General features: G+C 43.1%; 1 protein-coding gene and 1 long non-coding RNA gene across 4 annotated transcripts in view; one reads left to right on the plus strand and one right to left on the minus strand.

Annotated features, from left to right (window-relative positions):
• The window catches only part of LOC121277370, a 33287-nt gene extending 25391 nt beyond the window's left edge, over nt 1-7896 (minus strand). Inside the window, exon 1 of the long non-coding RNA XR_005942867.1 lies at nt 7817-7896. This is a non-coding gene — a long non-coding RNA (uncharacterized LOC121277370). The remainder of the gene's footprint in view (nt 1-7816) is intronic.
• Nucleotides 7866-16207, plus strand: part of tmod1 (tropomodulin 1) — a 79677-nt gene continuing 71335 nt past the window's right edge. The window contains exon 1 of one of the 3 annotated variants that reach the window (XM_041186755.1): nt 7866-7978. The gene's annotated coding sequence lies outside the window, so the exon portion shown is untranslated. Of the gene's footprint in view, nt 7979-8234; nt 8395-16207 lie in introns of those variants that run through there. The other 2 variants (XM_041186754.1, XM_041186753.1) reach the window with 2 other exon arrangements.

The following is a 16207-nucleotide window of genomic DNA, read 5'->3' on the forward strand; positions in this document are numbered from 1 at the left end:
TCACGTGTATGCCAGACCAGGTAAGGACAGCAGATGGGGTTTTACAACAAGCAGCAATGGTTTCATGGTCATCACCAGATTTTAATTCCAGATTTTTATTGAATTCAAATTTCATCATCCACCATGGTGGGATTTGAATCTAAGTCCCCAGAGCATTACCCTGGATCTCTGGAATACTAGTCCAGTGAAAATACTACTATGCCTTCACCCCAACCCCAACCCTAAACCCCCAGTTTCACCCTACCACCCCCCCCCCCCCCACCCCACCCCTTCCAACAGTGGAAGCTAGGCTTATAAGTCCATAATGTGATGATTTATCCCTTGCCCTGCTTTTTGAAGGTAGGAATCACATTTGTTATTTGTTATTTTGCAATCTTCTGGGATTTGGCCCAAGTTCAGTGAACTCTGAAAAATGTTCCCAAGAGGATCACAGTTGGTTGAGTCAATTGTTTCAGACCCTCAGAATGAAAGTCTGTCAAAACCCAGCAGCTTTGTTTAATTTGAACTTCAACAACTTCTTCAGTGTTTTCTCTTGTGATTTTAAAACATCTCAACCTATATTCACTTTTAAACTTTATTCCCTGTTGGAAGAAGATTGGAAGGAAGGGCCAGGGGTGGGGAGATGAGTGTTGGGGAGATCAGAAAGGTTGGTGGGAATGATGGAGGTTGGAAGGGTCATGGTGGGGGGAGATTGGAAAAATTGGGGGCGGGGGGGTTCAGATAAATTAGGGTGGGGTGAGATTGGAAGTCAGGGGAAGAACATTAGAAAGGCTGAAGGGTGGGGTGTGTGGGTGTGATCAGAAAGGTTGGGGACAGGGAGGTTGGAAGGTTTAGGGAGAGATTGAAGGCTACAGCCAGGGAGCACTAGGAGAGAGAGAAGGGATGAAAATGCTGGTTGGGGAGATTGGAAAGGCAAGATCAGTGAGAAAGCATGGCTCAGGGTGATAGAGGATAGAGGGGTTTCAGCCAATCGTGAGCCTGGTTTATAGATAGGTTGGTGGGCTGGGTGCAGCACTCCTACTCCTCTGGCCCACAAACTGTGCTGCAAAGACACTAACCTGCTGGATCCAGCAATACCAGCCTCACTTTAGCTGGCAGATATTCTGAGGCAGGAAAACACCTTGGTCAGTGTAAAATTGAAGTTAAGGTAAAACCTTGAGGTCTGCTGCAGCTTCATTAAATTATTTAAATAAGTGACCTACCTCCTGGGAGCAGGTAGGTTACCCAATCCCTTCAAGCCTCCCCCGCCCCCCCATTAAAACTGGAAATGGCAACCTCGAGGCAGATTGGGCTTGAGTTTGAGGTTTTTAAACATTTTAACTTCCCATCTCCACCTGCTTTTGGGGATTAAAGCTCCCTCTTTGTCTCTGATCCAGTGTAAAGTAATTGTAAATATAATAAACTTTGCTTTATTCTCTCATGGAAAATAGACTATTTTATCCTCAAAATTAAATGCTGATAATGCGGGTTATATACTTGGCAAGGGTTGCTCAAAACTACTTTGGGTGCACATCCCCCTTACAAACTAGAGTACTGTTAAATCAGTGAATGTCAGTTCTAATACCTTCCTGCAACTGACAGCTCTGCTCCAGGTCACTTTATCAAGCATGCACGACAGTGGCTGGGATTGAACACTAGGGGGCCTGTTCAGGGAAGGATGTTTGCAAGGGGGGGATATTCAGGGAAGGAGGATGTTCAAGGGAGGGTAAGTTAAGGTGATACTGTTCATGGGGGAGGAGTGTATGCTCGGGTTGGAGAGGAGGAGGTTCAGGTGGTGGGGGTGCTATTCAGGGGATTTTTGGAGCATTCAGGCGGTGTTGTTCATGCTAGGGGGGATATTCAGTGGCTGTTGGGTAGTGGGGGGTGGAGCAGGGATTTTGAGGCATTATATTCAGGGATGTATCTTTTACTAGCTTCTCTCCTCATGCCCTGTCTGACTTCATCATGCCCATGACTTCATCCAGCTTTTTCCACCCTATTCCCACTAAACTGCTGACCACCCAACTTCTCCTCCTGGCCCCTGTGTTAACCAATATTGTTAAGTTCTTTTTCCTCAGGTTCCGTCCCTCCTCCCTTCAAATCTTCCACCATCACTGCCTTTCCCAAAAACTGACCCTTGACTCATCCTGCTTCCTTGCAAACCACCGTCCCATCTCCAATCTTCCTTTGCTCTCCAAAGTCCCTAAATGTGTTATCATCTCTCAAATTTGTGCCATTTTTCACAGAACTCCATGTTTGTATCCCACCAATCAGGATTCTGCTCCTGTCACAGAAACACCTCTTATCTAACTCACAAATGACATCCGATGTGACTGTGATATACAATCCCTCCGCATCCTTTTTGATCTGTCAGCAGCCTTTGACACAGTTGATCATACCATCCTCCTCCAAGCCTTCTCTACTGTAGTCCAGCTGAGTAGGATTGCTCTCGTTTGATTCCATTCTTATCTATCTAATCACAGCCAGAGAATCTCTATTAATATCTTCTCTTCCAATTCCCATAAAGGTACCTCTGAATTCCAAAGAGTCATATGGACTCGAAACATTAGCTCTGCTTCTCTCCCCACAGATGCTGCCAGACCTGCTGAGCTTTTCCAGCATTTTCTGTTTTTATCTCAGTTACCTGTGTTCCTCTAGGGCCCTTCCTCTTTCTTATCTGCATGCTGTCCCCTGGTGATATTATCTGAAAATTCAGCATCAGTTTCCACAGAATGTTGACGATACCCAGCTTTACCTCACTGTCAATAAATTGGCAAACTGCTTGTCCAACATCCAGTACTGAATGAGCAGAAATTTCCTCCAATTTAATATTGGGAAGACTGAAGCTATTCTCTTAGTTCATGTCACACACTATGTTTCCTCACCACAGATCTCATCCCTCTCTCTGACTGAAGCTGAACCAAATTGTTCATAACATTGGAAGCAAAAGAGCTAGAAACATTGAGCAGACATCGTAAAGCACTGTAAATAAAGCTCCTATACACATGTGTCATCTCTGCATAGATCTGAAATATAAAATATGCAAAAAAAAGGCAACAAGAATGATGGATAAAAGTTTAAATTTACAGACACGTGCACCTTTCCTTTCTTCACTGGGAGATCTACCCATGCCATGGAATTGATGGGTTTCAGGGTTTAAGACCTACTTACTTGCTACAGGAACGGACAGTCTGGATGTAGCGATCCACAAGTAGGTGATACTCATATATTGTCTCAGAGCAGAAGGCCAACGAATAGTCGAGAAGCTCACAGAACACATCTACATTTGATTCTGCGATAAGTGGTCTTAAAAAATACTTCAGGCCAAAGAAAAGTGTGATGATCAAATGATATACATTCTGCCAAAGGTGCCAGGAAATGATGAACCCATTAAATAATACGTGACAGTGTTGCACCAGTTGGCTTCTACATATAAGTTGGGCACACTAACCAATGTATTTCATAACCAATTAATTAAAAAAAACTTCAATTCCATGGATTAGGGAATGTCTCCTCATGGTGATTTAACCTTGGAGAAAGCCATGACCTTGGCAGTCCAAATCAAATTCGCCATATTAGATTCAAAGTGGTTACACAGAAATGAACTCTCAGGGTCATGGACACAGCTTGCCCAGCCAGCTTAATTGCAAGGGTTATGGATAAAGAAACCTCAGCAGTCTTCATCAACACATGCCCTGTCAGTCAGGTACCTTCAAAACCCTTGCCCAAATTGTCATCTATTCACAGATCACCAGGTCCAGCTCAATGGAAAAAGTGTAACCATTTCACGAAGGTACGCAAGTTGAAGAAAAGACTTCATCTATTCAACACGTGGAGGAGTCTCTTCCTCGGAGTGAAGTACAGCATGCATATACAATCGTGGACAGCAAGGTACAAGGTTATCTTAAGGAATGCTTAGTCAAGATCATGGACATCTCAGTGTCATTTCTCATCCATGTTGGCACGAAAGTATCGATTTTGAGAGACAAACTTTACCTTTGGTATTTTTCACACTCTCACTCCTGCAACAGACGCTCTTCAATTTTATTCCAGTTTTAGGAATGATCACAGTTGCAGTACACTACAAAAATGTCACCCGGTACAGGTTAATATTCTATGTAGCTAAATGCAGAAGCTATATTGGAATAAACCTTTTTGATAGCCTTCGACTCAACTGGAGCACACATTAATGTAATCAATAATGCAGATTACACATGCAGATATCCTTCCTTATTTACTGGGATTGGAGAGTTGCATTGACACATCAGTTCCACCAGTTGTGTAAAACTTGAGACAGTTGCTCTTTGCAACCCATGCCGAAGTGTCACAGGAACTGAAACAACTAGAAGCAGACAGTATCATTGAGCGAATCAACTCATTACCATGGATACTGAACCTAATAGACTCAAAAATGGCAAACATAAACTATGCATCGACCTTAAGGCAACCAGCAAAGCTATCGTTCCAGACAAGTATCCACTTCCTACAATCCAAGAATTATCAGCATCATTTCATGACTCCATAGCCATCATGAAGCTCAACATGCAACAGAGCTATCTTCAGATACCAAAAGCCAGAGCAAAGCTGATATTTTACAGTTTTGTACCTCGTGAAGGTATGTTTAAATACCACAGAATGCCTGATGGATCAAGTTCAGCGCCCAGCACATTCCAGAAAATCATTTCTTCAGTATTGTCAGACATTACCGACTTGAAGTTGTTGTCCATAGAAGGGACAAAGCAGAACATGGTCAGCAGTTAACAGCTGTGCTCACTTGACTCGAACAACAAAATTTGGCACTCAATGAAGACAAATGCACATCTGTGGCATCCAAGATTGACTTTCTAGGGTACAGAATGACAACAGCTGAAGTAAAGCCTACACACAACAATGTCAAAGCCATCCACATGCTTTAGACCCAATCTAATGTGAAAGAGTTGGATTCATTCCTCAGTACTAGCAACTTCTATCACAAATTTGTTCCTAAGTGTACAGAGATTGCAGAGCCTCTTAGGATGGTACTATGCAAAGATGCACAAGGGGAATGGACAATCGCAGAGCAACACCATTTGACACATTAAAAGCAAAGATAGGATCGCCACTAGTCCTCACGCATTTCAACCCACCTGCAGAAAATGTATGTCAGAACAGATATGTCAGAAAATGCAATTGGAGCTGTACATTGAAGGAAGCAAGCGACCAATCTCTTATGCATCACACCCACTGTTGGAAACTGAACACAAATGCTTTGCTGGAGAGCAGGAAGCACTAGCCTGCATCTCCACTTGTGAACATTGGCACATGCATCTCTACAGTAGAAAGTTCAATCTCTGCAACAGTCATCAAATGCTGACTACATTGTTAGCCATATCAGGATCTGGTCATCGACCTCTTTTCATCTACAGATGGCCAGGTCGCCCTCTTCAGTATAACTTTGAGATTAAGTGTCTCTTAGGTTCACACAAATGAGTTGATCATGCAGAGCCCACAACTTCAAATTCGTAGATCTCAGAGTAATTCATCAAGATCATTGTATCTCAAAGACTATTTCTGTACTTCGAGAAAACTGACAAGTTGAACTCTTAAGAAATGCTTGATGCACAGGTGTTTGTTGTTTAGGATGGTTTAATTTAAAATAGTTCGACAAGGGGTGACAGAAGTAATGTTCAATTGTTTTGTATTTGATTATGTGAGTCTGGTAACTAATCTATGCTCACTGTGCATGATTCGTTAAGCTTGTGTATGGACTCAGGGAAAAGTAAACAAACTGTAGAAAGCACTGGAAGCAAAACCTAGAAGCAAGAGTAGAGATTTTAAAGCACCATAAATGAAGTTCCTACACATATGTAAACTAGTGTGCCATCTCTGCATGGATCTGAGATATAAAATACAACCTCAAAACTTTGGTGAGGCCAAATTAACTTCTTTTGGAGGCTTAACAAGCCAAGTCTGGAAAGATAAGGTCTGCTACAAGTGCCACACATGAAGTTGTCCCTTGTCGGTAGTGCAGGATGATCTCTGCTGATGCCTTGTTTGCAGGACTGGTGTCTGCTTGAGAGCTTCTGAAACCACATGTCATCATGGTGACAAACTTCTGCTCATAGCGGATGTTGCCATTTGCACCGATTGTCAGCTAGAATATCCCACTTGTTGTCATTGGTGTTGAGGGCTTTCATGTCTCTTTTGACAGCATCCTTGAATTGGAGCTTTGGGCACCCAGCTGGTTTCTTGGCACGGGCTACCTCCCTTTTAGCATATCCTTGGGGATGCAGCCATCATCCAACCTGTGTACATGCCCAAGCCAGCAAAGCCCTTTTTGCACGATTAGAACTGGTGTGCTTGGCATGTTTGCCCTAGAAAGGACTGCTTCATTGGTGACTTTGTCATTCCATGTGATGTCAGGATGTGTTATAGACACTGGAGATGGAAGCTTTGAGCCTCTGTTCTTGGTAGGTATAAGTTGTCCAGGCTTTGCCGCCATACAGAAATATGTTGAGGATACAGGCCTTAGATAAGCATCTTGGTCCTGCTGATCAGTTTGTTGTTTCTCCATGCCCGTTTTGTTAGTCAGCCAAAGTTGGCGGATGCCTTGCCAATGCATATGCTGAACTCTTTGTCAAGAGACAAGTTGTCTGTCACTGTAGATCCAAGGTGGCAGAATTTGCTGACTGCTTTGAGTGGTGTTTTGTGGAGTCTGATCACAGGCGGAGTCACAACATCCTGTCACATAATTACAGTTTTCTTGACACTGATGGTGGAGGAAGAACGTAACACAAACATAGGACAGATGATCCTTGAGCCTTTGGAGCTGTTCTTCTGTCTGGACAACTAGTGCAGCAACATCAGCATACAAAATTTTTCTGATCAGGACATGCCACACTTTTGTCTTGGCTGTTAGTCTTGATGGGCTGACGAGTTTCCCATTTGATCTTGCATGGAGGTACACTCCTTCCCTATCTGCAGGGAAAGCCCATGTCCTAAGTCACACCAAATACCCTTTGCCCATCACCCTGTGCTCATTGATGGACACTGGTTTCCGGTTAAATGGCACCTCAATTTTAAAATTTTCATCCTTATTTTGAAATCCCTCCATGGTCTTACACCTCCCAACATCTGTAATCTACGCCAGCATCGAAACCCTCAGGTATCTGTACTCATCTAATTCTGGTCTTCTGAGCAGCTCTGATTTTAATCACTCCACTTTAGTGGCCGTGCCATCAGTTGCCTGGGCCTAAGATCTGAAAATCACTCCCTAAACCTGTCCATCCATCTCACTTTCCATTTAAGGACACCCCTTAAAACCAAATTCTTTGCCCTGATACTTCCTTACACATCTTGGCGTTTGATAATACATCTATGAAGCACCTTGTGACACTTATTACTTTAAAGGTACTATATAAATACGAGTTGTTGTTGGATGTCAGGATGTTTAGGGGGTGGGTGCATGTCCAGGGCTGTTCAGGAGATGGAAAAGGGGATCTGGGGGGAATGTCTGGGTGGGGGTGGGGATATCTGGGGGGAATGTTCAGGGGGATATGGGGGGAGGTGAGTGGCGGTGTCCTGGGGGAATTTTCAGGGAGGGAGTGAAGCATTATTCAGAGGGTGAGGGGAGGTCTGGAAGGTGGGGTTCCAGGAGATTATTCAGGAGTTTGGTGGGGGGATTCCCTAGGGATGAAGGATGTCTAGGGGGAATGTCCAGAGGGTTGGAAAGTGGGGATGTCTGGGGAAGGGGGTGGGAGATCTTCAGGGAGGAGGGTCGCTCCGGAGTTGGAGGTGTCCGTATGTTGTCCAGGGAGTGGGGAGGAGGGTGTGTTTATTTAGCTGTTATTTTGGTTACCTGAGGCTCTGGGGGAAGGGAATGCGCTGCGGCTGCGCCCTGCACTCAGTCCCAACGCCGGAGAGTCTCCGAGGCGGGAGCCGGGGGTCGGGGGAAAGTTGGTTTCTTGTCGTCAGCGCGAACTCTTCGGGGCTGCCGTGTTCTCCGGTCCCCGCCACTCCGGTAAGGACAGTCACTCATTCTGCTTCTTTACACGGGTCTCTTTCACCATATCTGGGCAAAATATTCAGCGGGCACCAAAATAGAGCGGGAGCTGCGAACCCGAGCCGGACACCGGCTCCGCCATATCTCCGCCCGAACCGGCGCCTTTGGCAGAAGTTACCGCTTTTTAAACGTTAATTTTGCATCTGGTTTAAAAATAGCCCCAAGAAGGCGGCGCCGCGCGTCACTTTCTTTAAATGGCTAAAACTGTGATGCCGTAGATCGGATTGGGACACTTTCCTAAAACGAACTCCTGTCAGCCTGGGCGCTCTCTCTCTCCCGCACTGATACAAACCAAAAACAATCCAGGCAACAGGAGTCTGAAGACACTGTGGGGTTTATATCAAATGACTTTGGAGCGGGCTGTGGCGTGACCGGTAAGACATCTGAAGCTATTGAGTTTTATTTCTACATTTTAAAAAGTCTAAATTTAACTCTTCAGCGTGGGGAAATTGTGAGTGAAGTTGGAATGAGGTGACCCAGTGCTCACTGTCTGCTGTTGACTGATAGTCGCTGCCTTGTGTGCAAACTGCCGGCTCCCATTAAACCTTCATGTCTTCTGATCCCGAATCCCAAACTAGTCCCGATACCCTACATGATTGGCAAGCCACTGAAAACACTTGGTTTACTTGTCACTTCGTTTAAGAAATGCCACTAAATTTGTCAGTAAGACACACACAACTTTCTTTTCGGTCTATAAGTCACGATTGATTTCGTGTGAAAGAGAGCACAACACTCACAAGAAGAGCCCTGTTCACGGACACTGGTCTCTCGGGGTGGAAGATGAAGTAATATGAGGATGAACATTGGGTTCAGGTGCTGAGTAAAGACGTTATTTGGTATCCGTTCTGAATTTAGCTATGTGTAAAACTGCCCTGACCGTCATACTAGCTCGGTTGGATCTGAGTCAGAAGCGGGGTGAGTTCAAATTCCAGTACAGACTACAGCATGGTATCTAGGCTGACCCTCCAATGCAGTGCCAAGGGAGTGCTGCACTTTTGGAGGCGCTATCTTTCAGATGAGACATTAAACGGAATCTTGTCCGCCTGCCTGGATCTAAAATAACCCACCACACCATTTCGAAAAGCTTTGTGATTTCTCCCCGGTGTCCTGCTCAATATTTATTCCTCAACCAATATCACTAAAACAAATTATTGCACTGCTGTTTATGGAGCCTTGATGTGCCATGTTTCCATTACAACAGTGGTTATGCTTCAAAAGTACTTTACTATAAAGAAGTCCTGAAGTTGAAGGCACTAGTAACTGCAAGCTCGCTCTTTTGTTTTCATGGCTATTGGACCGATTCAGAATCACTCTTGGGACATAAGAGCTTGGGACATAAGGCTTGCACAACTGCAGCTAAAATCTATCTTAATTAGTCTAAAATGCACTCTCGTGCCACTAATCTTCTGTGTTTAACACAATTATGACCAAAGAAGGATAAAGAACTGTGGTGACAGTCACTTTCTCAAAGTCATGAACATTGTGAATGAACTCCACCATATGTAATTATGGTGATTAAGGGTGAGTCTTGGGATTTTAATAACTGAATCAATTTGTTCTCAAGTTTCTGGTAGGTTACTATTTTGACTTTGAAGTCACTGTGCCTATTGAACATTTTTTTGGTAGAGTGGGAGCATCTTAATGTCACTTGAGAGAAAGTTAGCTTTCCTCTCATTATTGATTTATCTCCCTGCTTCAGAAATCTTGAAATATATTTTCACCTATCAAAGCCAAAAGCAGGGTCTGAAGGTTTATTTCTGGTGATTACTGTTTTTGAAAGATTATAATTCGTACAACTATTCTAGAATCAAAAATCATAATTCTTACATATTTTAAAATACCTCTGAGAAAAAATTCAAAATGAATAACGTCTTCTCATACTTTTAATGCTAGTTCATCCAATCACAGAGTCAGAAACTAGTATTGAAAGTTTGTAAGCCACAAGTTTTGAAGGTGATCCTAAACTTCATGTTAATCCAAATAACCAAAGAATGGGTTTTATAAATCAGAATGGATACAAAAATATATAAATTTAGATTTCTGGATTAGACCTGATGGTTAGTGACCAGAAGTAGACAGAGGGTTTTTTAAAGATAGGTTTCACTTAACAATTTTATTGACAGTAATCATACAGCTTTATCTGGGGAGTGGAGTTGAAGACCGGGTTGACTTCAGTCTAGTCTTGGGAGTTGTTCTCTGATAGCTCATCTAAGTTTTTCTCCCCTGAGTACTTCTGGGCTGCTTCTTAGAGTTATAATACAGTATTTGTCTTCCATTATTCATGTCATGTATGTCTAGTTGATCAACCTAGCCTTTGGCCATTCCCAACTGCAAATGTGAATGAAATCACAATCTGTGACACATATTACCTGCTTCCTGCTACTAGATAATAAACAAGCTCATGATCCTTTTCGGGACATGTCAATGTTCTAATTTCCCAGCATTTTTTATCTTACTTTTATTCAATGTTCAATCCAAGATCTTTTGTATTCAGTCTGATTTTTCCCATCAGTACTTAATAAGACTCGTAGTCGACTCCATGGAGGTTTCTGTACTGTAACAGATCCTTTGTTCCCCTTGCTGGTTCACTGATAAGTTATTTATAGTCATCTCTCTTATTTACTTGGGTCATGGGTGCCAGCCTTTGGGCTTGCTGCACTACTGTTCTACCTGATTCGATGGTCAGATCACAATTTCATTTGGCCTTGCCATCACGCAGCATTCTGGTTGGCAGGACCCCAGCACGATGTATGTTCATACTGATGGATATTCTTGATTTTGCACCCAAACACACACAACTAATCAAGGTATTATTTACTTCCTTGTTAAAATTAGAATGGTTACAGCCCTGCAGGAGGCCATATTTGTGATGGCTTTCTGCATGAGCAACTCCCCTATTTGCACTTCCCTGCCCTTTCCCTGTAGTCCTTCAAATTTTTTCTCTTCAGATAATTATCAATTCTCTTTTGAAGGCCTTGATTGAAGTTTCCTACACCACACTTGCAGGCAGTGCATTCCAGATCTTAAATTGCTCGTTTTGTAAAACATCTTAAATCAGTCTTCTCTGGTTCTCGAATCTTCCATGCCAATTGGAACAGTTCCTCCCCGTCTCCCTGTCCAGATTCCTCATGACTTTGAACATCTCTATCAAATCTCCTCTTAATCTTTTCTTCTCCAAGAACAGGCTCAGCTTCTCCAACCTATCCATGTAACTTATCCCTGAAACAAGTCTCGTGAATCTTTTTTGCACCCTCTCTATAAAGCCTTCACATCTTTCCTAAAATATGGTGCCCAGAACTGGACACAATACTCTGTTTGAGTCAACCTTGTGTTTTATACAGATTAATCATAACTTCCTTGTTTTTGTTCTGTGTTCCTATTTAAAAAGCTCAGGATGCCATATACTTTATGAACTGTTTTCTCAAATAATGCTGCCATCTTCAATGACTTGTGCACATATACCCTCAGGTCCTTCTGCTCCTACACAGCCTTTATAATTGTACCCTTTAATTTATATTGCCTCTCCTCTTTCTTCCTACCAAAATGAATTGCTTCATGTTTCCCTGTATAAAATTTCATCTGCCAACCTGTGGAATGGACAGGAAGAGTGTACGAGGAGGATGACCCTGGGACAAGCAGTCAGCAGCACCTAGAGGAGAGTGCAAGAGGAAGAACTTGGGACAGATAGTCAGAAGCACCTGGAGGAGAGTGCAAGAGGAAGAACTTGGGACAGATAGTCAGAAGCACCTGGCGGAGAGTGCGAGAGGAGGAACCTGGGACAGGTAGTCAGCGGCACCTAGAGGAGAGTGAGAGAGGAGGAACCTGGGACAGGTAGTCAGCAGCACCTAGAGGAGAGTGTAAGAGGAGGACCCTGGGACAGGTAGTCAACAGCACCTAGAGGAGAGTGTGAGAGGAGGACCTGTTTCTACCTGTCAGAGCCAAAGTGTGATATCAAAGGAAAACAGGTATCTCTTCTGTGTCTCTTTTAATTGGCCAAGTGGTTTAAATCAGGAGATGTTATTACAACTGAAGTGTACAGTTAAGAAATTCACTTTTAAAATAGTTAACATCCAAATTAATTAATTAATAGAATAGAGATGGCTGGGCAGCTGATGTGTTGCAGCTGTAGTATGTGGGAGCTGGTTGGTGCTGGTGCGATCCACGGTGACCACACCTGCAGGAAGTATTTGTTTCTCGAGGAACTTTGGCTCAGAGTTGATGAGCTGGAGTCCGAGCTGCAAACACTGTGACACATCAGGGAGGGGGAGAGTTACTTGAACACTCTTTCAGGAGACAGTCACACCCCTTAGATTAATTACATCAAATTTGGACAGTGGTCAGGAACAGGAGGATGTGACTGCGAGTGAGGCAGGTATAGGGATCCAAAATTTAGCTGTGGAGAAGCCTCAGAAAGCACCCTTGTCTAATAGGTATGAGGTTCTTGCTCCTGGTGTGGACAAGGGCATAGACTGCAGGGAGGATGAGCGAACTGACCACAGCACCATGGTACCGAGCGCCATTCAAGTAGGAGGAGAAAAGAGAAATGTAGTAGTAATAGGGGATAGCAAAGTTAGGGGAATAGATACTGCTCTCTGCAGCAAAGACAGAGAGTTCTGAAGGCTCTGTTGCCTACCTGGTGCCAAGGTTAAGGACATCTCTCCTGGGCTGGAGAGGAACTTGGAGTGGGAGGGGAAGGACCAGTTGTTGTGGTCTACGTGTGTACCAACGACATAGGTAGGACTAGGGAAGAGATTCTGCTGAGGCTACGAGCAGTTCAGGGCTAAATTGAAAAGCAGAACCACAAAGGTAATAATCTCCGGATCGACTTGAGCCACGTGCAAATTAGTGTAGGGTAAATAAGATTAGAGAGGTAAATGTGTGGCACAAAGATTGGTGTGGGAGAAATGGGTTCCGATTCATGGGGCACTGGCACCAGTACTGGGGAAGGAGAGAGCTATATTTGAACCATGCTGGGACCAGTGTCCTGGTGAATCGTATAACTAAGGTTGTAGATGGGACTTTAAATTAATTACTGGGAGGGAGGGTTCAATTGAAGGGAAGTTTAAAAAAATCAAAAAGAAGAGAGAAGAGATGCAGGGTAGTGAAGAGGTGAACGATAATCAAAGTGTGACAGGAAGGAGCAGAAAACATAAACAGAAGAGTGCAGCAGAAATCAGAACCAGAGTGAGGAATAATAGTAAAAAGTCAAGCTTAAGGCTCTTTATCTGAATGCATGCAGCATTTGTAACAAGATAGATGAGTTGATGGCACAAAAAGAAGTAAATGAATATGACTTGATAGTTATTATAGAGACATGGCTGCAGGGTGACCAAGACTGGGAGCTCAATATTCAAGGGTATTTGACGTTCTGGAAAAATAGGCAAAAAGGAAAAAGAGGTGGGATAGCTTTGTTAATAAAGGAAGGTATCAGTGCGGTGGTGAGTAGTGATATAGGTGCAATAGTTCGTGATGTGGAATCAGTTTGGGTGGAAATAAGGAATAGCAAGGGGAAGAAGTCACGGATGGGAGGTGTCTATAGGTCCCCAAAGAAGTGCCTCACTGTAGGACAAAGTATAAATCAGGAAATAATAGAGGTGTCTAAGAAGGGCACTACAGTTGTCATGGGTGATTTTAATGTGCATATTGACTGGACAAATCAGATTGGCAGGAGGAACATGTAAGACGAATTTGTACAGTGCATCAGGGATTGTGTCTTAGAGCAATACGTTGCAGAACCTAGTAATGTGTACTGAGTTGGGATTAATAAGAGATATCGTAGCTAAGGATCATTTAGGGGGTAGCGATCACAACATGGTAGAATTTCAAATTCAGTTTGAGAGTGAGCAACTTGGGTCTCAAACAAGTGTCCTCAGCTTAAATAAGGACAGCTACAGAGGTACGAAGAAAAAGCTGTCTAAAGTGGGCTGGGAAAATTGACTAAGAGGAAGGACGAGCAGTGGCAGACATTTAATCAGATATTTCATAACGCTCAGCAAAAATTTATCCTGGTCAAAAAGAAGGACTCAATGAGAAGGATGAACACCCATGGTTAACAAAGGTGGTCAAGGAGAGTATCCAATCAAAAACTAAGGCATACAAAGCAGCAAAAACTAGTGGTAGGCCAGAGGATTGGGAATCATTAAGGAACCAGCAGTGGATGACTAAAAAGCTAATAAAGAGGGAGAAACTTAATTATGAAAGTAAATTGACAAGAAATATATAAACAAACAGCAAGGGCTTCTATGGGCATATAAAAAGAAAGAGAGTGGCTAAAGTGAGTGTGGAGCCCTTGGATGATGCAACTGGAGAATTGATAGTGGAGAACAGGGAAAAGGCAGATAATTTAAACTAATATTTGGCATCAGTCTTCACGGTGGAGGACACTACAAACATCCCAAAGATGTCAGGTGAGCAAGAAGCTAATGGGAGGAAAGGTCTTGTAACAGCCTCTATCACGAGGGACAAATTATTTGACAAACTAATGGGACTAAAAGCAAAAGCAAAAAACTGCAGATGCTGGAAATCCAAAACAAAAATAAGAATACCTGGAAAAACTCAGCAGGTTTGGCAGCATCTGCAGAGAGGAACACAGTTAACATTTCAAGTCCATATGACTCTTCAACAGAACTAAGTAAAAATAGAAGAGAGATGAATTCATTATGAATTTTTATTTAGTTCTGTTGAAGAGTCATATGGACTCGAAATGTTAACTGTGTTCCTCTCCGCAGGGACTAAAGGCAAACAAGCCACCAGGACCTGATGGCCTACATCTAGGGGTTTTTAAGGAAATGGCTGCAGAGGTAGTGGAGGCATTGGTCGAAATATTCCAGAACTCACTGGATTCCGGGAGGGTCCCAGCTGATTGGAAAACTGCTATGGTGATGCCCCTGTTCAAGAAGGGAGGGAACAAAAAGCAGGAAACTGAAGGCTAGTCAGCCCAACATCTGTCATTGGGAAAATGCTGGAATCCATTATTAATGAAGAAATAGGACATTTAGAAAAGCTTAACGCAATCAAACAGAATCAACATGGTTTTGTGAGAGAGGAAATCATGTTTGACAAATTTTCTAGAGTTCTTTGAGGATATAACAAGCAGAGTCGATTAAAGGAGAACCTGTAGATGTAGTCGAGATTAATGGGTCTTTTTCAGATTGGAAAGACGTAACTAGTGGAGTGCCACAAGTCCTCGGGCCTCAATTATTTACTAACTATATTAATAACTTGGAGGAGGGGGTAGAGTGTAATGTACCCAAATTTGCTGATAATACAAAAATAGGTGGGAGGGCATGTTGGGATGAGGGCATAAGGAATCTGCAAGGAGATATAGATAAGTTGAGTGAGTGGGTGAAAACTTGGCAGATGGAGTTTAGTGTAGGAAAGTGTGAGGTCATGCACTTTGGTAGGAAGAATCAAAATGCAAACTAGTATTTAAATGGAGAGAGACTCCAAAAAAGTGCAGCACAGAGAGATCTGAGTGTTCTTGTGCATGAAACACAAAGAAATTAGCATGCAGTTGCAGCGAGTAATTAAGAAGGCAAATGGAATTTTGGCCTGTATTGCTATGGGGTTGGAGTTTAAAAATAAGGAAGTCTTGTTACAACTGTACAGGGTGTCGGTGAGGCCGCATCTGGAGTACTGTGTACAGTTTTGGTCCCCAAATTTAAGAAAGGATATATTGGCATTGGAGGCAGTTCAAAAGAGATTCACTAGGCTGATTCCTGGGATGAAGGGGTTGACTTATCAAGAACGGTTAAACGGGTTAGGTCTTTATTCTATAGAGTTTAGAAGAATGAGGGGTGATCTTATTGAAATGTACAAGATTCTGAGAGAGCTTGACACGGTAGGTGTTGAGAAGATGTTTCCACTGGTGGGGGAATCTCGAACTAGGGGACATAGTTACAGAATAAGAGGACACTCATTTAAAACTGAGATGCAATGGAATTTCTTCTCTGAGGGTAGTGAATGTCTGGAATTCTCTACCCCAGAGAGTTGTGGAGGCAAGATTACTGAAAGTATTTAGAGGAGGTAGATAGATTTTTGAAATATTGGGAAGTTGAGGGCTATGAGGAGCTGGCACGAAAGAGTAGTTGAGGCCTGGGGCAGATCAGCCATGATCTTATTGAATGGCTGGGCAGGCTTCAGGGGCCGAATGGCCTACTCCTCTTATGTTCTTATGTCTGTGACCTC

The sequence above is a fragment of the Carcharodon carcharias genome, chromosome 4 (genome assembly GCF_017639515.1).
Source record: "Carcharodon carcharias isolate sCarCar2 chromosome 4, sCarCar2.pri, whole genome shotgun sequence".
Classification (NCBI taxonomy): domain Eukaryota; kingdom Metazoa; phylum Chordata; class Chondrichthyes; order Lamniformes; family Lamnidae; genus Carcharodon; species Carcharodon carcharias.